Source organism: Callospermophilus lateralis, chromosome 8, assembly GCF_048772815.1.
Source record: "Callospermophilus lateralis isolate mCalLat2 chromosome 8, mCalLat2.hap1, whole genome shotgun sequence".
NCBI lineage: Eukaryota > Metazoa > Chordata > Mammalia > Rodentia > Sciuridae > Callospermophilus > Callospermophilus lateralis.
In genome coordinates, this window is record NC_135312.1 from 120023654 (window position 1) to 120047228 (window position 23575).

General features: G+C 36.0%; 1 protein-coding gene and 1 pseudogene across 5 annotated transcripts in view; one reads left to right on the forward strand and one right to left on the reverse strand.

Moving 5' to 3' along the window:
* The window catches only part of Anapc10 (anaphase promoting complex subunit 10), a 78544-nt gene that overhangs the window by 32693 nt on the left and 22276 nt on the right, over positions 1-23575 (forward strand). The window lies entirely within an intron of this gene.
* On the reverse strand, positions 6813-8144 carry LOC143406305 (aspartate aminotransferase, mitochondrial pseudogene; annotated as a pseudogene).

Below are 23575 nucleotides of genomic sequence, written 5' to 3' on the forward strand. Positions count from 1 at the left end.
TTGAACCTCTAAGTGATTTTTAAGCTTTGTTTTTGTCTTCAGATAATAAAGCTGTTATCAAGTGATTTTTTAAAGAGGAGGTGTGAAATAATTCTTCAACATTAAGAGAGCTGTAATGATAGTTTCCCCTTCTTCCATGTGGTCAAGTCTTTGGCTCTCTAAATCTATTTGTGTCTTAAATCAGTAGCTCTGCTATGTGAGTCCATATATGGTGTTTTGACAGAAATGGTTAATAAGTCAGTTCTTCCGTTAAAATAATATTTACTATTATAATTTGAGTTCCATTAATGTGTGTCGTAGAGTAAGAAGGCATAAAGTCTCTGACTATCCGTTGATCTTAAAATCTACTTGTATTTACTTTCTTATGAGGGACTTATTTTAAACAACTTGTTGTAAAGTGGAATGACTTAGGCAGTATCTCCAAACAAATTGGTTTGATAAGACAGAGAACATAATTTATTGAGTATTTGGAAAAATAACTTGTTGAATTTTTAACTAGTTTTTTAAAAAAGAATTTTTAAATTAGTTGTAATAACTAACTTTATTTAGCCTTTTAAGGAAACATAGTAAATAATTTCTAAGTCAGAAATCTTATTCATTTATATCTTTTATATAAAATGAACATATGGACTTTTTGAATTATTTTATTTGTAATTGTATGTTACTTGTTTCCAAAATAGAATTGAGATAATTATGCATTTGGGTATATTTCCTTTTGAAACTAAAATATGGTTGCACAGTAGAGTATTACATATATTTTTAACAGAGAATCAATCTTGTATCTTGTGTTTTTTTTTTTTTTTTGCTTGATAAGTTAGATGTAATCTGGCAATCCTATACAAAATAGATTTATGCTTTATTTTGTAAATCTGTATTTGTGGCTTGCACAGTGCCAGGCACTGTTAGGTACTAGGAATATATAACAAAAGAAGTCACAGTTTCTGCCCTTAAGTGCTTTATGGTTTGGTGGAAGGGATAGGCAAATAAACCAACAATTTACAGTTTAAGGAAAATATATGTATAAAATATAAATTGTTTTGGTTAAAAGTAGTTTAATTTATACTACCTAACCCCTCAAAACGTACTTAGGAATAAACTTAGTTAACCAAAGAGATGAAAAATCTCTAGTATGAAAACTCTAAAACATTGGTGAAAAAAGTTGAAGAGGTCATAAAAAAATGGAATGACAGTGGGAGATAATATTTGCAAACTATATGTCTGAAAAGGGTTTAATAGCTGGAATTTATAAGGAACTCAAAGAACTTAAAAACAAAACAAAATCCAATTAAAAATGGTCAATAGAGCTAAATAGATGTTATTCTAAAGAAGATGTGCAGGTGAGCAACAGGTATATGAACATAAGAAATCATCAGAGAAATGGCAAAACCACAATGATATATCACTCTGCTACTGTTATCAAAAAGATCAAATATAGTAGATGCTGGTAAGGATATGGAGGAAAGGAAACCGTTTGTACACTGTTAGCAGGAATATAAGTTAGTTTAGCTATTGTGGAAGACAGTAATGAGGTCCCTCAAAATGCTCAAAAGAAAATTATTGTATGACTTAACAACATTACTTCTAGGTGTATATTCAAAGGAAATGAAATAAGTATGTTGAAAAGACATTTGTGCACCAATGTTTTTTGTAGCACAATCCGTGGTAGCCAAGAAATAGAAACAACTTAGGTCCCCATCAGCCAATGAAGGGATAAAGAAAACTTTGTACATATACACAATGGAATACTACTCAGCCATAAAAAGAATGAAATGCTGTCATTTGCTACAACATGAATGGAACTGAAGATTATTATGATAAGTAAAATAAGTCAGGCATAGAAAGATATGAACAATAGGATCTCATTTGTGTGAGGAATCTAAAAAGAGTTAACCTCACAGAAGTGAAAGTAGAAAGGTGGTTATCAAAGAGAGTAAGGGGGTGGGGAGGGCGTAGAAAGTAGATAAGAAATTACAGTGGATACTAAATTACAAGTAGCAGTAAGAAGTTCTGGGTGGGCTATTGTATAGTGGGATGATTATGGATAACAATTATGTACTGTACATCTCAAAAAACTAGAACAGTTTCATTGTAAATGATAAATGTTTGAGGACATATGTTTAAACTGATTTAAATATTACACAATGTATATATTTATCAAAACATATTTTGTACCTTTGTTAATATCTATAATTTTTGTTTTTATGTTCCAATTAAAAATAAATTTAAATTAGAGAAAGTAAATACATGTAAGAGGAAATGGAAACTGTTACGGTTTGGATATGAGATGCCCTCTGAAAAGCTCCTGTGTTAATTCAGGAATGTTCAGAGGTGAAATGATCAGATTATGAGTGAGTAACATAGTCAGTGGGTTAGTGTATTTGTTGGATTACTGTAGGCAGTTGGGGCGTGACTGGAGGAAATATGTTACAGGGGCTGTGCCCTTGGGGATTATAGATATTGTCCCCGGCTCCTTGCCCTCTTGTTTCTTGCTCCTGACTGCCATGAGCTGAGTACCTCTCCTCTGCTACCTACTTCCACTATGATGTTCTTATCTTAGACCCAGAGCAACTGTGTCATCTGACCATGGACTGAAACTCTGAGCCCAAAATAAACTTTTCCTCCTCTAAGTTGTTCTTGTTGGATGTTTTGCTAATAGTGACGAAAGGCTAACTATACAGGTGTGCAAAGAATATTAGGAGCAATGGATTAAAAAGTTTTTCTAAAAGAGATGATGGATTATCTGACTCTTAAAGACTGAAAAATAGCCTATTGAGATACAGGAAAAAGTCAGGCATTCCTGTAGGGAGCCAGGGGCACATACAGGTATGGAAGAATGGCAGCATGGCAAGTGGCAGAACTGTAAGTGATTCAGTAGGTCAGGACTCTGAGTAGGTATGAGGGAGTGGCAAGAAAGACTGGAGAGTTATTCATTCAACACATTTATTGTGATTTAACATGGTTGCTATGTATAAAGAATTTATGCTCCTGTAGGGAAATGTAATTTATAATTGTTTCAGGAAATGCAGACAAAACTAAGGTTTTCAGGGAATTTCAATTTTAAATAAGGAAACACTGATAAAGTTTCATTGTGGGAATGCTGGGGCTATAGCAACCTGAAGACCAGGTAGGCAGTATTTGAAGCAGAATGAAAAGGACTTGTGACTGATTACTACCTGGTAAATATTGAGAATGTGGGTAGTGTTTGACTAAGTAGGGGAAGGGCATCTAGAATTATTCTCAGATTCTGGTAGCTGGTCAAATGTTGCCATTTATCAGAAATGGAATACAGAGTTAAGAAACATTCTCTAGGGAGTGAGGAAGGTGGAGAAGAAGGTGATAAGATAATGAGATTAATATTTTTAAATTTTTATATATATATATTTGACAGCAGAGTGTATTTTGACATATTATACATACATGAAGTATAACTTCCCATCATTGTGGTTGTATTGTCTATTCATATAAGGACATAGGAAAGTTATGTTGGATTCATTCTGCTGCCTTTCGTATTCCCATTCCCCCTCCCTTCCCTTCATCCCCCTTTGTTTAAACCAGTGAACTTCTGTCTCTCTCTCTTATTGTGTGTTAGCATCCACATATCAGAGAAAACATTCAGCCTTGATTTTGTTGGGATTGGCTTATTTCACTTGGCATGACAGTCTCTAGTTCCATCCATTTACTGGCAAATGCCATAATTTCATTCTTCTTTATGGCTGAGTAATATTTCATTGTATATATCTATTCATCTGTTGGTTCCATAGTTTAGCTATTGTGAATTGAGCTGCTATAAACATTGATGTGACTGCGTCACTATAGCATGCTGATTTTAAGTCCTTTGGGTATATGCCCAGGAGTGGGATAATTGGGTCAAATGGTGGTTCTATTCCAAGTTGTTTTGTTTTGTTACTAGGGATTTAACCCAGGGAAGCTTAAGCACTGAGCCACATTCCAGCCCTTTTTAATATTTTATTAGAGACAGGGTCTTACTGAGTTGCTTAGGGCCTTGATAAGTTGCTCTGGCTGGGTTTGAATTCCTTATCCTCCTGCTCCAGCCTCCCAAGTTGTTGGGATTATAGGAGTGTGCCATCTTGCCTGGCTCCATTCCAAGTTTTCTGAGGAAATGAGATTAATTTTTGTCACTGGTTTCTGGTATCTCTTCAAATGGATTTGAATGGGGAATTGGATACATGCATCTGAATTTGAGGAAAAAAGTTTGAGTTAAATTGTAGTTTAAGAGCCCTCAGTGTGTAAGGAGAAGCTGAAGTCTGGGTATTAATTCACTTAAAGTGTATATTTAGTGGAAAAGAAGAGTGCTATGTCTGGAACCATGGAAATGCCAATACAGGTTGAATGTCCTTTATTCAAAATACTTCAGACTCGAAGTACTTAGGATTTCAACTTTTTATTTTGGAATGTTTTCCATATACATAATGAGATATCTTGGTGATGTGACCCAAACCAAAACATGGAATTTATTTATGTTTCATATACACACCTTATTCACAGAGTCTCAGGCTAATTTCATGCAGTATTTTATAATTTTGTACATGAAACAAAGTTTCATGGTGTGGACTTTTTTACTTATAGAGTTATGATGGAGCTCACAAAGTTTCAGGTTTGGGGGTATTTATGATTTCAAATTTTCAGATTGGGGTACTTAACTAGTATTTGAGCCAAGTAAGATGATTACAAGGGTATTCTTGTTTCATAATGCATCGAGTTGGAAGATTTTGTACTGCTAATGCATTAGTAAGGTAAACCTAGAACTTGGTGAGGTTTATTGCAAGAGCATTGAACATAAGGTCACCTATTTTAAATTGATCTCTTATGACAGTTATAGAAGAACTACACTGTTCCTTTTATGTACAGTGGTCGTAATGATAGCCAAGGGCAAAGAAAGCAAAAATAAAAATTTAAAATCCAGCAGGATGTATTTCAATAGGAATACATACTTTATTTACAAAAAGGAAAGTATGCTGGTCAGGACAGGTGACCAGAATGGGATGTGCATGTGTCTGAAATGGTAGGCATTTAATAAAAGTCATAAAATCTGCCAGTAGTTGGCCATAGGTTTGCCAGTGACCCATGCTTGTGTAGTTTGCTTCAAAAAGATTAGCTGAGCAAATGAGATTCCCTTTCTCATATAATAAATTTGTTTTTGTTATAAAAAAACATATCAAATTTATCATCTTTACCACTTTTTCTCCTAGTCATATAGGGATTGAATCCAGGAGCATTTTATCACTGTGCTACATCCCCAGCCCTTTTTATTTATTTTGAGACAGGATCTCTCTAAGTTGCCTAGGCTGGTCTTGAACTTGGGATCCTCCTGAGTAGCTGGAATTATAGGTGTGCGCCAATATGTCCAGCCCATCTTCGCCATCTCTATAGGTAGAGTTAAGTAGTAATTACATTCACATGGTTGTACATTTCCAGAACTTTTCATCCTGCAAAACTGAAGTCTGTAGGGTTTGGTGGGGCATGCCTGTAATCCCAGCAGCTCAGGAGTCAGACAGGAGAATTGCGAGTCTCAAAGCCAGCCTCAGCAACAGCAAGGTGCTAAGCAACTCAGTGAGACCCTGTCTCTAAGTAAAATACAAAATAGGGCTGGGGATGTGGCTCAGTGGTTGAGTGCTCCTGAGTACTCCCCCGCCCCCCAAAAAAGCAGCAACACAAAAAACTAAAGTCCTCTTCTCATTAACTAATGAGTCCTCATTTCCCCCTGCTTCCAGCCCCTGTTGACCACCATTATGCTTTTTCTGATTTGACTATTCTAGATATCTCATATAAATAGGATCATATTTGTCTTTTTTGTTTTTTTGGATCTATAGTAATTTTATTGTAACAGAGAAACCAAGCTGCAGTAAGTCGACATGATTAGAGCAGAAGGTGGTTTTCGTTCCAAGGGTGAAGCCTAAGCCTGGCTGGCAGTACACAAACCCTAGACTATCTCCTTTCTGATCCTAACCTGTGTTGCCTGACTCATGATGTGAGGTTAGTGGCTGCACAACCACAAGGAATGAAGGAAGAGGTCCAGCGGGCAGAGGAGCACCCCAGGAGGAGACAATTACACAGTCATTGATGAGGATGCCGGCATAAAGTGCAGGCACCTACTCTCCACTGTTCTTTGCCAAGAAAGAGAGGGTATGGCATGAGCAGAAAATTATGTTCTCCATTCTTAAATAGATCCTGATATGATGGGGTTCATGGTTAATCAAGCAATAGAATGGGATGGAAATCTAGGCTGGTTATAGATCTTTGTGTTAAAAAAAAAAACAGCAATGGTAAGAAGAGACAGACATTTTCCGTATTTTCTTAAATAAGACAGGAAACAGCATCTATTATTTTCCTTGCTTCAGTGGCAACAGACTCATTGGTTTTTGTAAAGCACAATTTGTGCAATATGGTCTGTTGATAGGATGCTCCACCAAGGGGGGACAAATGTGAGGTGGACTGTTAATGATACAACTCAGCCTATAGCATGAGCTATGTCTCATGCTGGATCCGCAGAGGAACCCCTTGCACTATACAGAGCTTCATTAAAGCTTCTGAAATATAGCAACATCACAACAGGTTTTTGGTGCTGTGACTTTCTTATACATATAAACTCTTCAAAAAAGTTGGAGATAAAAGGATGATGGGTTAGTTTGGTTTAAAGCCACAGAGTTCCAGACACCAGCCATGGATGCCTCTGCCCTATCTCACTACATGTTCTTTTCTGAGAAACATATCCAATCACTAAGTGTTATTCTTTCAACCTCTCCACCATCCACCCTCCCTCATCCTGCATGTGAATCACACAACAGCAGGGGCTGACGACAGAAAGGTTGTCTCTGTTCTCTCACCAGGAAATTACTTGGTGACCTGGTGGATGGCATGGACAAGGTAGGCCACGTTGTTGGAGGTGACCCCTGCCACAGAGATGCGGCCATCCTTTGTCATGTAGATGGAGAACTCCTTGGTCAGTCGCTCTACCTGTTCAGGGTTTAGGCCTGTGAAACAAAACATGCTGATCTGGTCTGTGATGTGCTGCCAGTTGTGGGAGGAGCCCTCCTTCTTGAGGTTAGAGACCAGCTGGGTCCACATGCTAATGATACAGTCAGCCATGCCTTTCACTTCCTGCAACCATTGCTTTCACAAATCCAGGGAAGTCAGGATGGTAGAGGCAATCCGGGCCCGTTAAGAGGAGGGTTGGAATACAAGGGGCAAATCACAATCTTCAGTGTGACTCCACCCTTTTGGCTTCATCAGCATTTTTGCAGACTACTTTGAAGGCTCCCACACGCTTGCCATATAAGCCCATGTTCTTGTCATATGATTGGCAGAAACAAACATTAATGCCCTGTTCGATGAAGTGGCGCACAGCCCAGGCATCCTTGTTACCATCACCACTGGCAAAGTCTTGGAAGGCCATGTCAAAGAATGAAAAGAGATTCTTTTTCTTTACTACAGATGCTATTTCCTTCCACTGCTCAGGACAAGGGTCCACTCCTGTGGGATTGTGGGCACAGGCATGCAGGAGAGGAACACTCTGCTCTGGCATTTTCGAAATGTCTTCTGTGGCGCCTGTGAAGTCAAAACCACAAGTCTTGGGGTCATAATACCGATAACCCTGTAGCTTCATGCCAGCATCCCTGAAAATGGGTGTGTGATCTCCCCAGGAGGGTTTGGGTAGAAAGACATCTTGGCTGAACTTAAAAAATCTTTCCGTAAAATTGGCTCCAACCCTTAAGACATCAGTTCCAGAAATGGTCTGCACGGTGACAAACTGGCCACTTTTCAACACCTCACTGTTCTCACCCAGGGCTGGTTCTGCAGATGCCTTACAAAATTCAGCCAGTCCACCATGGGCAGGTATTCCTTGTCCAAATTTTTTGCAGCAATCTGGGCCTCTGCCTTCTGGACGCTAGGGAGCACATAAGGCTTTTCCATTATCATCCCGATAGGCACTGACTCCCAGGTTCATCTTTTTTGCTGTTGGTGTCTCTCTTGTAGGCTTCAGTGACTCCCAGGATGGGATCTGGGGGTCCCATTTCCACATGGGCCCATGAAGAGCTGGCTCTGGCCAAAGCTGCGGCGGCAAGGCCAGGGTGGAAGGCGCCAGTAGCCCCAGAGAGGATGCGGCCGGAGTGCAGCAGGGCCATAGTGGATGGCAAGAGGGCAGGAGGTAGCACAAGACAGAGTGGAGGGCAAGTCAGATTTGTCTTTTGTGACATGCTTATTTCACTTAGCATTATGTCCTTAAGGTTCCATCCATGCTGTAGCAGTGTGACAATTTCCTTCATTCTTAAGGCCAAATATTACATTATGCATATATATCACATTTTGCTTATTCATTTCTCTGTCAGTGGGACATAGTACTGATAACCCTGTAGCTTCATGGAGTGCCTCCATCCCTTGCTTAATTGTAAATATCCCAAGACCCTGCTTTCGGCTCCTTTGGATGTATACCCAGAAGTAGGATTTCTGTATCCTGTGGTGTTTCTATTTTAAATTTTTGCTTCTCTTAGAAATTTGACTCATTAGAAGAATACAAGCTATTAGATAAGGGAGGCTACAGTACAGTGTAGAACGAATAGAGTAGATGAAAGAACATAGATTACCAGGGGAGAGAGGAAAATAGAATTGGACCAGTGACCGGTGCCCCATTAGTCTTATTTGCTGACCTTTCATACCTGGTTAGTAGTCACTTTTTCTTTGGTTATCAGGGATAGATACAAAGTTTTTCAGCAAACCCCTATCAACTTTCCATTACTGTAATAAAATCCCTGAGATATTTAACTTATGAAGAGGAAAGGCTTATTTTGGCTCACAGTTTTGGAGATTTCAGTTCATGATCCATTGGCCCCATTGCTTTTGGGCCTGTGGCCTCATGGTGGGGAGCATATTGTGAAACAGTTGTTCATCTCATGGCAAAAGAGAGAAGAGGAGGAAGGGACTGAAATCCTAATACCTTCTTCAAGGCCACACTCCCAATGACTAGACCCCACATCGTAAAGGTTCTACTACCTCCCGATGATACGGAGCTGAGGACTAAGCCTTTAGTAATGGACCTTTTCAGACTAACTAGAGCAACCCCCTCATCCTATGGGAAATTTTGAGTGAATCTTTTTCTTGGTAATTAACCTGTCTCTTATAATAATATCAGCAGAATGTGCTGCTACAAATATTGCTTGAAACTACTGGAAGCATTTTATAGTGATTTAAAAGTCAACTTTGGGCTGGGGATGTGGCTCAAGAGGTAGCGCACTCGCCTGGCATGCGTGCGGCCTAGGTTCAATCCTCAGCACCACATACAAATAAAGACTTTGTGTCCGCTGAAAACTAAAAAAAAAAAAAAAGTGAATGTTAAAAATTGTCTCTAAAAAAAATAATAAAGTAAAATAAAATAAATAAAAGTCAACCTTAACTGAGGTAAGCTCAGCTGAGCTCAGTTAAGGTTCATGAGTGAGCTCACCTCAGTTTTCTCAGCTTCCTGTTTTGTATGTGGTTAATGAAGAATTGTCAAACCTTTCAGTTTTAGTATAAACAAATGAGAATATTGGAATGGAAGATGGGAATATAAGGCAATTAATACTTTGTGACCGTTTATCCTTCCTAAGGGAATTAGAAGTCATGCACATTTATAGATATTTGGAGGTCTTTCCTCGTATATTTGAAGTTAATAGTTGATGGTAGGAAACAAAAACAGTAGCCTAGCTCTTTTGCAAATGTTTTAAAAATGAATTGTATGCTTTGTAATTATCTTAAGGATAGTAATTATTCATGTTGAATAATTATTATAATTGAATGGTTTACAGCTAGTCTTGATTTCTTTCTTTCTTTGTTTTTTGGGGGGCATGGGTGGGGGGCACAAGAGATTGAGCCCAAAGGTGCTTAACCACTGGGCCACATACCCAACCCTTTTTATTTTTTATTTTTGAAACAGGGTCTCACTAAATTGCTTAGGGCTTTGCTAAGTTGTTGAGGCTGACTTTAAACTTTTGATATTCCTTCCTCAGCCTTCTGAGCTGCTGGGATTACAGGTATGCACCACTGCACCCTGCTAGTCTTGATTTCTTATGCTTAAGTTTGTAGATCTGTGGCAGTAGACAGGAGACTTTCAATGAATTTCTAATGAGAAAAGAAGATCTGATTTCACACTAAGTGGTACCACAGCTTTGAGATGCAGAAAAGAGATGGTTTCGCTAATGTTAGCTACCTAATGACTGTTGAGCCCCTAAAGTCTTTAGGCTTAATCTTGTCCGAAATGAACAGAATGTTTCGTAAGTAGCTCTCTGAATTTTTCGTTACTTATTTTTTATAACAAGAACTCTTGCTGTGTATCCTATATTTATTCCATAGGTTTCCATTCTTTGCCACCAAATAAAACCATCACAGTATGGCAGGTCTCTAGATTAAAAATATATCATCTACCCCCAACTTTTCTCTCCCAAAAGTCAGGATGAAAGATTTTCTTAGGGTTTGCTGGGTATATTGATCTCAGATAATGAAACACTCCAACAGCTTCTCTTTTCAGTTCTTTCCTGAGACTACATATATGCTGCTTAGAAAGTGAGATCTCATAATAAATGAGTACCCCCACTGGCTTTTGAATGAATTATAATAGAAATTTTTAGCCAGTAACTACTAAAATGCTATTTTAGCATACAGTTGTCCCTTACTATCCGTAGGGGCTGCTTCCAGGACCCCTGCAGTTATCAAAATCTGTAGGTGCTTAAATCTCATGTAAAATGGCATAGCATTAGCATATAACCTATACACATACTCCCATGTATTTTAAATCCTCTCTAAATTACTTACCATACCTAATACAATGTAAACTATATGATTAGTTGTTATATTGTATTATTTTGGGAATGATGATAAGAAAAAAATGTTCTGTAGTGTTTGATTTTCTTCCCACAAACATTTTTGATTCATGGTTGATTGAATTCATAGATGTGAAGTCCACAGATACAGACAGCCAACTATATTATATTAGTAGATCTATTTTATCAGTAGTTAGAGACAACTAAAATTTGAAAATATGTAGAGTCCAACTGTATAAACTATATAGTGTTATTTTACTCTTTTGTAAGATTTTATTTTTTTAATTATTTTATTATTATTTCTTACATACATCACAATAGAGGAGTGCATTACATTCATAATTGTTTTGCATTGCAATTCTTATTACACCTTTATACCACAGTTTATCAAATCTCTGTATATAAGGTATGCCAATACAAATTCACATCTTCATACATGAATTTTGTATAATGATGACCATCTCCTTCCACTATCCTTGCTATTCCCATTCTCCTTCCCTTTCCCTTCCACCCCTATTCCCTATCTAGAGGTAATCTTCCTCGCTTGCTCTCCCAACCCCATTTTGAGTCAACCCCCTTATATCAGAGAAGACATTCGGCATTTGTTTTTTGGGATTGGCTAACTTCACTGAGTATTATCTTCTCTAATGCCATCCATTTCCCTGCAAATGCCATGGTCTTATTATTTTTTTAGTGCTGAGTAATATTCCATTGTGTATAAATGCCACATTTTTTTAATCCATTCTTCCACTGAAGGACATCTAGGTTGACTTCAAAGTTTAGCTACTGTGAATTATGCTGCTGTAAACTTTGATGTGGCTGTGTCCCGGTAGTATGCTGTTTTTAGGTCCTTTGGGTATAGTCCGAGAAGAGGAATAGCTGGGGCAAATGGTGGTTCCAGTCCCAGCTTTCCAAGGAATTTCCATACTGCTTTCCATTTTGACTGCACTAATTTGCAATCCCCCAGCAGTGTATGAGTGTACCTTTTTCCCCACATCCTCGCCAACACTTATTGTTTGTCTTCATAATGGCTGCCATTCTTACTGGGGTAAGATGGTACCTTAGGGTAGTTTTGATTTGCATTTCTCTGATTGCTAGAGATGATGAGCATTTTTTCATATATTTGTTGATTGATTGTATATCCTCTTCTAAGAAGTATCTGTTCAGGTCCTTGGCCCATTTATTGATTGGATTATTTGGGATGTTTTTTGGTGCTTATCTTGTTGAGCTCTTTATATATCCTAGAGATTAGAGCTTTTGTATATACTTCTGGTATACAAAATGATATTCTGATAAGTGTTCACGTTGTGGAATAATTATTTTCATAACTATCAAGCTAATTGTCATGTGTATTACCTCACATATTTTTGTGGTGAGAGCAATTAAAATTATCTTACAATTTAAGGTATGTTGTTATTACCTATGGTCACCATGATGCAAAACAGATCTTTTAAACTTACTCCTCCTTTATGAGTGAGATTTTATGTACTTTGATCAACATCTCCCTAATTCCTACACCACTAACTCTGGTAACTACCATTCTACTTTCTGCTTTTATACATTTGACTTTTCAGATTCTTCTTTTAAGTTTCAGATTCTTCTTTTAAGTCAGATTGGGTGATATTATTTCACTCCATTAAAAAAAAAAGCATTTATTCTTCACATGCTCCCCCTCCTATGAATCAGCCTCCTTATATCACAGAAAACATTTGGCATTTGGTTTTTTGGGATTGGCTAACTTCACTTAGCATTATCTTCTCTAACTCCATCCATTTACCTGCAAATGCCATGATTTTACTCTCTTTTATTGCTGAGTAATATTCCATTGTGTATATATGCCACATTTTTTAATCCATTCATCCACTGAAGAACATCTAGGTTAACTCCACAGTTTAGTTATTGTGAATTGTGCTGCTATAAACATTGATGTGGCTATGTCCCTGTAGTATGCTGTTTTTAAGTCCTTTGGGTATAGACCGAGGAGCAGGATAGCTGGGTCAAATGGTGGTTCCATACCCAATTTTCCAAGGAATCTTCATACTGTTGTCCATATTGGCTGCATCAGAGGGAAAGGGAGGGGGCATGGGGTTAGAAATGATGGTGGAATGTGATGGACATCATTATCTAAAGTACATGTATGAAGACATGAATTGATGTGAATATACTTTGTATACAACCAGAGATATGAAAAATTTGTGCTCTATATGTGTAATATGAATTGTAATGCATTCTGTTGTCATATATAAAATTATTTTTTTATAAAAAAATAATTTTTAAAAAGTTAAAATAATCTTATGTTCTTTAACTTTATAGCTTTTCAATTTTGTGAGTTGACCTAGTATTCAGATTATGGAAACACTTCTGAAATTGAGGAAAAAGTACTTTGTGATTATTTAATAGTAGATAGTGTCCTTAGACTAAATTCTTGCAAAAAGAATTGAACATTCTTTAAGATTCTGATTTTTGCTCTCATTTTACCTAATTATGGTTATTCTGACCAATCAATATATGTTGTTTAGAGTGTCTCTTTTACAATAACCATACACAATAAAAACAGTGGCCTTTGGCTCATTCCTCTAATTACAATTTCTTTGAGAAAAAAATGTTAAGGTGCGGGGTGCAGTGGTGCATGCCTGTAATCACAGGGCGGCTCAGGAGGCTGAGACAGGAGGATCTCCAGTTTAAAGGCAGCCTCAGTAATGGTGAGGTGCTAAGCAACTCAGTGAGACCCTGTCTCTAAATAAAATACAAAATAGGGCTGGGGATGTGGCTCAGTGGTCGAATGCCCCTGTGTTTGTTTTGCCCCTGGGTTGAATCCCTAGTACCAAAACAAACACACACACAAAAGTTAAAACCTTCAAAATATAGCATCAATTTTCACTATTCATTAACTATTATACATAGTTTGGATATCATTTTTAAAATCTTAATCTCAAAACTTTATTTTCCTATGTTTTATGAATTACTGCAAACAGGTATTATGTACAGTACTTTTTTGAGAAGTTGCTGTGATGCTGATAGTCTTAAGAGTCTTTTTAAAAATTTTTTGTTGTTGTTGTAGTTGGACACAATACTTTTATTTATTTATTTTTATGTGATGCTGAGGATGGAACCCAGTGCCTCACATATGTTAAGCAAGCACTGTACTCCAGCCCCTGAAAGAGTCTTGAAGGCTAATTTTTATATTTTCAGACTGTTCCTCCAAGAGTTGAATTTAATCTTCTTTTGTTTTTGTATTAGAAACTGCTTGAAAGATATGCATTTCTTTAGCTATTATAAATATAATGTTTGGTTGCATTATTTTTTAAAATTGCTTTTATAGAACTTCTCTTTAGTGTTAATCCATAGTCCTACGGGGGTGAGGGAGAGATGTATATGAACTCTTGTCAGTCACCAATAGATGGTATTAGTAGTTGCTTTTGTAATTGAAAATTTTCATATGTGATTAAGTAGACTTTATGATGGCTCTTTGGGAACTAATCTTGTCTTTAAGCAGAAGAATCTCTGTATGTGTCAGAACTAACAATGGTACCCATTTTGTTTTAAATGCCAGGAACCTTCCAGCCAGATTTGTGCCCTCCTTAATAGTGTGTATGTGTGTGTGTGTGTGTGTGTGTGTGTGTGTGTGTGTGTGTAATCTTTGATAGCTTCCATTATTAGTACAAGGGCATTATCTCATCTTGATCACCTTCATAGCTAGGTTCCTGGCACACAGTTACTTAGTTAATATCTTGTGCAATTTGACCCCTGCAGTGGCCCTTCATATTTAATTTTTAAAACAGTGCAAGGAGCATCTGTTTTAGCCTTACTGAGGAAGGGGTCCAAGGTAGATTAGTTCTTAAAGTGATCCTACCCTGTGGGCCCTATTTTCTGATAGAAGCATGTGATCTTAGAGAAGATAATTACGAAAGAGGATGCAGTGTACTTTGGGGAATCTGGGAGACTCATAATTCGCCTCTTATCGAGGCCCCCAGGTGATAAGCCCAGATTAAGTATGACAGGCAGGCACTGTAGGAAATAAGTAGTTAAAAAAAAAAAAAAGAGGTACTCTTTCTCTGCCCTCACTCTTCAACCTGAGTATTTAGGTAACCACTTCAATTTAAGATAATATAAGGATGAAACTCAAATCAAAATTATTCTCAGCTAGTTTGTAAAATCTAGTTGGTAAATGTTTGCCTTAAAGATTTAAAGTTTTTATCATTTTATTGTTTTTCTGAGGAAAGCCAGTGAAAGGTATTGAGAGGTGTTCTTGACTTTAAAATGAAGATTTGCCTTGTGTTAAGAGGGAATTGCCTAAGATAAATATGGGATTCAAATTTGAGAGTTTCTGTTGATTAAAATCAGGATTATCAGTAGCATGGAATTACCATGACTCACTGAACTCCATTTAACCTGAGGTTGTAGTCATTTGAAACTTGTTGATATTCCCCCAGAGTCATATTGTGCTCACCACTGAACACGAAGTTCTCTAACCTTGGCTTACAGGGGGAAAAACCAGTCTGTTTCATAATCTGCAATCTGGGTTTTAAATATTGTTTTCAGAGTAGGACCAATGGATGAGCCTAGGACAGAGGAAGGAGCATGTGTCTGGATTGTCTTTGCCACATGCTGCTTTATCACAAGATCAGGGTTTATTTGTCTTGTGATATAAGGCAATTTCTCTGTCCTCTTTGAGCCTCTGCTATTTTCTTTAAAAGCTGAGAATCATAATGCCTATATTGCATGGGTGGTTGTGAAGATTAAATGAGGGAAGCTAAAAAAATCTACCATATCCCTGTAGGCAGTAGCTTCTTAGTCAGTGTAGATCATGTCCTTCTACACTCTTCTCCTTCAGCTTCATACTAGCTGCTTGCTTTACCTTTGCTCACTTGTGACAGCAAATGGAAAGAGCTGGATAAATGTGTCCTATCTATATTAAGCCATGCTCAAGTGAAACAGCACAGGTGGGTTGTTCTGGGTTTAATTCCTTACTATCAGATCTAAGCATGAAGTGTTGCTTTCACTTTTTCCTCCCCTAATATTAATATTTCGCATTTCAACATAACTATCCACAGCTGGACAGAGTGCATCTGCTGAAGGTTATCTAGGTTTTTTTTAATTAATGATATTTCTGTTGGTATTAGATTAGATAATACAAATTTACTTCTTTGAAACTCTGCTATCAGTGGCATTATTATTTTGTGGCATATATAAAGTAATAGTTTAGCAATTTTAAGCCTTCTGGTTTTTATTGTTATTGTTAATAGAGTAAGATCTAATGGAGCAAATGTTTACTCTCATCAGAATATTAGATCATTCTTGATGTAGGTGATTGTTTGCTAATGTGAATTCTTCCTTTGATTTTGTACTCTGTTCTTGAAATGTTTTATGCTATGGGATTTATTTTGATTAGATTTATTTTAAAAAACAAAGCTGGCTTAATAATATGGATGACTTTGGGTTTTAATTCTGAACCATTATACTTTACCTGAAAGGTGTATTCTTTTAAAGTAATTTAATATTTACAGTAAAAAATTTTTAAATGATTTATATTCATCTTAAGTGCCATGACTTTTAAAGTTGCACAAATATTTTCCCAAACTTTTGCACTAAGCAGTGAATGGAACCTTGAGAGTCTCCCTACCCAATTTGAAGGAAAGGAAATTAGAGGTCATAATTGATTTTCAAGAAATACTCAGGGCATGCTCCTATAACAAATATTTGCTTTTAGGGTAGTTTGATGTCAACAATTGAACAAACTGTGTGTTTGAAAATATATAAAACAAAAACAGAAGTAATTATCGTGTACTTTTTTGCTAGAATGTATGTTAATTTGGCTCACTAAGTTAGTTAAAAAATTATGACATGAAAAGTCATTCTTTGCCAAGAAATTGTCACCTTGACACCTTGTGGCATTAAAGCAACTTTTCATTTCTGTGTGGTCTGGCATATTAGCCAATACTTTTGCTTTAGAAACTGGGAATACTGTCATGTGGCAGTTTAGATGAGTATGTGTATATGTGAACATGTATGTAGAAGATCCCTGGTACATTCACAGACATAGGAGTAATTTAGATTGGTGGTAATATGAAAAGTAACTGGAGTTTTTGCCATTAATAAAGCTTTGATTTTGATGTAATTATATAGCTATCAAAATGTCCGTACTTATTAATCTCCTTCAAGTTGTTCCTCATTAATAATTGGCTATCATTCTTTCATAGAGGGCTTTGGAGCTTGGCAATATTCTCTGATCTACTTATTACAAAATGACACTGGGAGATGACCAAGGGATTATCTCATAACTTTTAGGTTTTGAAAGACCACAGTTTGGTGAACTAGACACATCTGATTTCAAATCTTAGTTTTGCCACTTAGTAGCTATATGAAACTTGGAGTCACAGTTGATTTCTTTGGAACTTTGGTTTCCTCAAATAATAGGATATCATTGGATTCCTGGGATAATTAAGTTAAGTTGTGAAGTACTTATTCGTATCACCTGTCACAAAGTAAACAGTTAATGCAGATTCTCTTATGTGTTTTTTAAAAAGCCAGTTGTATTTGACAACTTAAAGGTGTTTTTTTGAATATTTGAAGTAAAGTACAGATTTGTTTTCGTATTAATTTCTGGGAAACTAGTGATGTTTTCTGCATCTTGGGGAAAAATCTTACTAGATACTGCATAATATGTGGTTCTCATATGTTTTATTTAATTGTATAAACATGTAGGAACATGTAGGCAAAATGCCTGATTTTTAATTTTAAGAAGCTTCAAAATATGAACTTATAAAATAAAAATTGTGATTTGTATATTATTATTTACATATCAGATCAGTTTTGGGGAAATGTAGAGCTTCTGTCAAATAATAAACCACCTATCTGGGGAAAAGTATATAACTGTAGTATGTTATTAAGATAAATTTAAAATCCCATTAGATGATCAGTATTGTCTTGTTTCTGAGGTTAATTGGCTGCATTCAGTTATAGGTTATGAACGGTCCCACTTGAATAATCCACCAAGCTATCAAGCAGAAAGACCAATAGTTCAGAGGACTAATTGACCCTGTCAGTATAATAGAAACACTTACAAATAAAATTCTCTTTGCCAACAACATTGCAAATGAAAACCTCAGAAGAAACTGTTATGTCCTGTAGCTGTTCTGGAATGCTATGATTCAGTTAGCAGACTGTGGGTGGGGTGGGTCATGGTGGCAGTTGTAGGGACAAGGAAACGTAAAGGATAGTAGGAAGATTTTGGAGGGAAAATAATCAGGCAAAACATTACAGAGAAAGTTTTTGAAATGACTTTAACCATCGTGAATGTCCAAAAGGTACTATCATTGCATCTCTGAGAAAATAGTGTCAGGCTTTTTTTCACCCTTCTTCTGAATCTGAGAGCCTTTAGTATTTGGTAGTCATTATTGCACTGAGCTCATTTTTGAAAGGTAAGAAAGGAAAAGGAATTTTATCCTGAAACTCATTTTAGATAATATGGAGTCCAAAATTATTTATGAGAAGTTGTGCCACAATTTGTAATACTGTAGGATAGTGATAACTTTCCTGTTGCATTTTCTTTTTTAAAAAGTCATCTTTTACATTGTCAGGAAAAATCGCAAATTGTAAATGAGCTTCAAAAATACTAATAAAAAAAGATTTATAATGGAAAGAATTGATGGTATATTTCACCTAGAGTAAGAAAGACAATGTGTAATAAGGGATTTTGTGGTTTTACAGCTCAGTGCATGTGTTTGAAAGCTGTTCTCTCAGCAACGTGGGTGGCAGGTTATGCTACCATATAATGTATTGTAGTTGGCTCTCCACACTTGTCAGGGTTAGTGTTCAACCATTCGGAAAATTTTCCCATTGTTCTATCATGTGAACCAAGACTAGTGTTGAATTCCCAATAACTTACAAGAAAAAAGGTTTAATTAGAAAGTTTGAAATTTGATTACTTTTATTGTTTCAATACAGTACTATATAATTTAGTATTTTATCTATTAAAATTACTTTTTAGTGAAAAAGATATATCAAAATCAGAACAATATCTTATTTTTAAACAGATTTTACAGAAATTTGTACACTGAATCCTGCTTTTTTTTTTTTTTTTTTTTTGTAACACTCTATTTCCATCTTTCTTTAGATGGACCATAGCTCTTGGCAGCTAGTGCATTTTTAGGAAATAATACTGTTTCTAGTAAGAGTTGCAGAGAGAGAGGAAAAAAAAAAAAACAACTTTGTGTGAGGTCCTTGTAAACTGAACCTTTGAAACATTACTTTATTTCTTTTCTCCCCCTTTTGTGCTTCTTCTCTATTTGTGTAATGGTTATAAATTATATCGTTTGAAAAGAAGAATTAAAAACATTTTATTTTGTTATGTTTGTACTTAATTATTTTCTTTACCTGTTATTTTAAAGATATACAGAGAAATAAGCAATTATGGTCTTGAAATTCCATTGTGCCAGCACCTCCAGAGCATGATCCAAAAAAAACAGAAAACCGCCTGCTGGGTTGTCTGCAGTGTGCTTGTGTGAACATCAGTGTCTGCTGTTCACACATCATTTTTTTACTAAAAGTTCCTCTTGGAATAAAGACTCTGTGTTTTCTGAGTGTAGTGAAACATTTGCTGGTCCTTATATTTTCAGTTTGCAGGGGTTTCTGTTTGTAGTCTAAGTTGTTATGGATGTATGCTACACTATTGTCATTGGCACATCAAAAAGTAGAAAAATGGACTTTCTGTTTACGTACTATAAAATAATGAAAATTTTAAAATAAAATTTGAAGTATTGAAGGTGAGAAATAATGATCTTTTGTTAAATATTTGTGAAGAAGGGTTGATTTCATTATTAATTCTTACTCCTTAAAATCTATTTTATTTATAAAGTAAAGTGTATCTTGGCTAGATACACATAAAAATATAAATGTCCTTATTTTACTTGAATTCAGGTTCTTTACATATGTTGCCTTCTTGGCAATATTGTTTTTTGAGTTAGTCAGATTTTTCAACTGACCCTACATAATTACTCCCCAGTATGTTAGGTAGTGTATTTATGGATCCTCAGAATGATTTTTCATTTACTCTTGTTGTGCTTCTGAGTGTCATGTTAGATACAAGCAGGAAATTACAAAAATATTGTACAGTACGTTGACAGTCTTAATCATCATTTGATTCATAAAACAGCCAAAAGAGAAATTATTTACCAGATCATGAAGACTTCAGGCTTAAATTTGATAAAATGGAAGTTGTAGCCTCTAGTCTCCCATAAGATTGATTAGAATTATTCAATATCCTTTTTTTTCTTAGAAACTTTCCTTCTAGAAGTTAATAAAAGAGTAATTGTGTAACTCTTTGTTGAAACTGGGGTTTGACCGTCTTAACTGAGATGATTTTAGTGTTTTTTTTTTTTGCATTTGAGTTTCTTGATTAATTAAAATGCACTTTCACATTTCACAATAGTTGTATGACTCTTTTAATTATTGTTTCTTCTGATTATTAGAATGAGACTCCTGTATATTGGGGACCAGTTTCTAAATTTTAGTCAATTCGTCTGGTAGATAATGATGTTTGCTAATCCCACAAACATGTTCTTCTTGATTTACTTCTTATTAAGTAGTTGTCTTAGCCTTTCTTTTTTTTCTTTCTTTCTTTCTTTTTTTTTTTTTTCAGACCAGATGATGGAAAAGATTGCCATCTAAACAAAATATATCTCACATATGGCTTTTGGAAGGGGAAATAAAAGCACCAAGTCCTTAATGTGTTAGTTTTCTAAGGGCCTAGGGCCCTGAGTTTCCTGATTGCCAGGAAGCCTAATTGCTCACAGGGCAACCTGGCGTGCTGCCATTTCCCCACTGGGCTGTTTGTTGGTGCTTGTGAATAGAACAAAAATGTCTCTGCCTTTTCTCCTTAGTTGTCGCTGGTTGCATTTTAAGAAACAAGTTAATATTTTCTCAAAATGATGGTAAATTTACGTAAAGCTGAAGTCAAACTTCATGATAACTGAGCCATAAGTAGTAGAGTTAGTTCAGTGCTTTCGAAATTCATGTAAAATATAGTTTGTTGCATCTCAGTCCAAAATATTCATTTTGTATAATATCACTTTATTATTAGACATTCTAAACTTGGCTCACTACTTTGAAATCAACCATAAGGTCGATTTTTTTGACATTTGTACTTTTATAGGTAAACAGAATCTGTCATATATGAAATATGCGATCAGTGGAAATCAGAGATCTTATAAACAAAGTGTGTGAGGGACAGAGGAGCTGATATTTCCGTTGTTTTAAAAACCTGTTGTTGAGAATACTTAAAGATAGTTGCATTTAAATTTTTTAAACTTGAAATGTATATTGGACATTCTCTTATGCCTAAATCTGTAACAGAATTTCATTTGTTCTTGTTGTCATGCTTTAATTTTTTGCATAGTGACTAATATAAAACCATAACTATTGAGATTTTCACACAGTTGAATTTTCCTTTTCTTCCAATCCCCTTTAAAGTTCCATCTCTCTTTAAAGCATATATAGGATTATAACATTTTGAGTTGTTAATATATATTTTCGCTTGTACTCATCTCATCTCACATTATGTTGTTCTCTTATTCTTAATTCCAGACAGATATACTTTAAGACTATTTTATTACTTCCTGCAATGTTCAGGGGTTTGGCACAGAAATTACTTTGAAATACTGGCTTCTGTCCTCCAGCTTGGTGACCAAACCTAAGGCTATATTATATAAGCTCTGTCAACTTCAGGGAACCTAGTCATAAATTAGAGATGCGGTAGGATGATAAAAACAAATATATATTCAGTGCTTGGCACATAGTATCAGCTCATTGAATGATAGTTGAAAGGAAGAAAAACCTTGAAACTGCTAATGTTTTTATAGGCTCCAAAATCACAATAGGATGCTTTTCTATATAATCTCATGAAATTGAGAATTTTGGCTACATCTAGCTGTTGGATACACATGTATTTCTTTGGGCTGATGAGGATTCAAGAGCACAAACTTTGGAGTCATCTGCTGGAGTTTGAATGCCTGCTATGCCACTTAACCCCCAATAGTAGAAAGTTTTCCTTTCTGTGCTTTTAATTCTTGCATATGAAATGAAGATTAAAATGATTTAACTCATAGGGCTGTTGAAATTAATCAACACATGTAAAATTCTTAAAATAATGCCTGACAAAGTTCTCCAGAAACACTAGTCACTGTACTATTATTATCTCATAGAAAAGGAAGAACCAAAAAGCGAGAGAACTTTTTAATGGAGTCAACTTTTATTAATGTATGTGTCTTATTCATTCACTAACTTTGATTGTTTTTTTCCCCCTACTACTGGGAATTGAATCCAGAGATGCTCTACCACTGAGCTACATCCCTAGCCCTTTTTATTTTTCACTTTGACACAGGTTCTCACTAAGCTACCCAGGCTGGCTTTCAATTTAAGATCCTCCTGCCTCAGCCTCCTGAGTCACTGGGATTATAGGTGTGCACCTCTGCACCTGGCCCAACTTTGAATTCTTAAAATTTAATTTTTCTTTTTGCTATCATAAAACATTTACATATGTTAAAAGCATGAAAAAAACTACAATAACATTTATGATGATAGCATTTCTCTCCTTGTCTCACACTTACTTCCTATTCCTTCAGAGCAGTGATTTTAGCCAGTTTGGTGGGGAGGTGTTTACTTTCGATATCTCTAATACATATCTGTCATAGGTGTGTACATTTCTAAATAATGTGGGTCTCTATCTGTATTTAAAGATACGATGCAATGATGCCTTATTACAAAAGAGTAGGATTTAATTTTACAATGACATTTCTTAATATACAACTTCCTTTGTTTTCCTTTCCTTTTCTTAATTTTCCTAGTGTAGATTTGGTGGGTATTGGCTGAAATCATTATGCACATTTTCGTTATTGTGACCACATACATTGTGTTCATTCCTTAGTCATATCATGTCCTATGCTTAAATTTCTTTTTCTAAGACATAACATTTTCCCAGAATTAATAGTTGCCTCCCTTTTCTTCTTAATTTAAAAAACGTTAGTTATTAATATATTTCTAAATTCACTGACAGATCTGTAAAATACCTCTTGAAACAGCCACATTCTCTCTCATTCCATGTGTTTTTCCTGGAAACATATTTCCTGGCCCTCCAATTCAGCCTCTGTGTCAGGCCTGAGTTCCATCAGTGAAGTGGAGCTGTGGGTGTGGAGGGCAGGAGGATGTATTATAATAAGGGGGTTGCTATAGGGGTTTTACCTCAGGTAGGAGTTGGTTAAATAAATTATGAAGCCTATCTTTTTCTCATGTGATGAAGGGAGATGTGCTCAAAATTCACAAGGCAGGAAGTTAAAGAGTGAAGATTGATGTGAAGTGGAATGCAGAGATATCTGGAACCCATGAGCATGAGCTAAAACCTGTGAATACAAGCTGGAAACTGTGTCAGTTTTCACTGTCTCTGGCCCGGTGATGTGAATGTCCTGCAGGACAGCAGATGCTCTTCATCCAGACCTGAACCGCATATCTGGCCTAGGAGTTAGAGTCTGCTGGTCTGGCCACTCCTCCACGACAGTGAGGTGAACCAGGAGATAGTGGCAGCATGCGTGATCTACAAAAACACCTACTGAGCTTAAGTGTAAAAAACCAAATAGCTATTGCTTCACTTCTGCTCTCTATTTTCTTCCATGAAAATAACTCTTGTGTCTCAACTAGCCAGAAAAGTATAGGGAAGGGAATCCTGGGAAATGTACTTCAGATTAGCCATACTACCACAGCTACCACAGGTG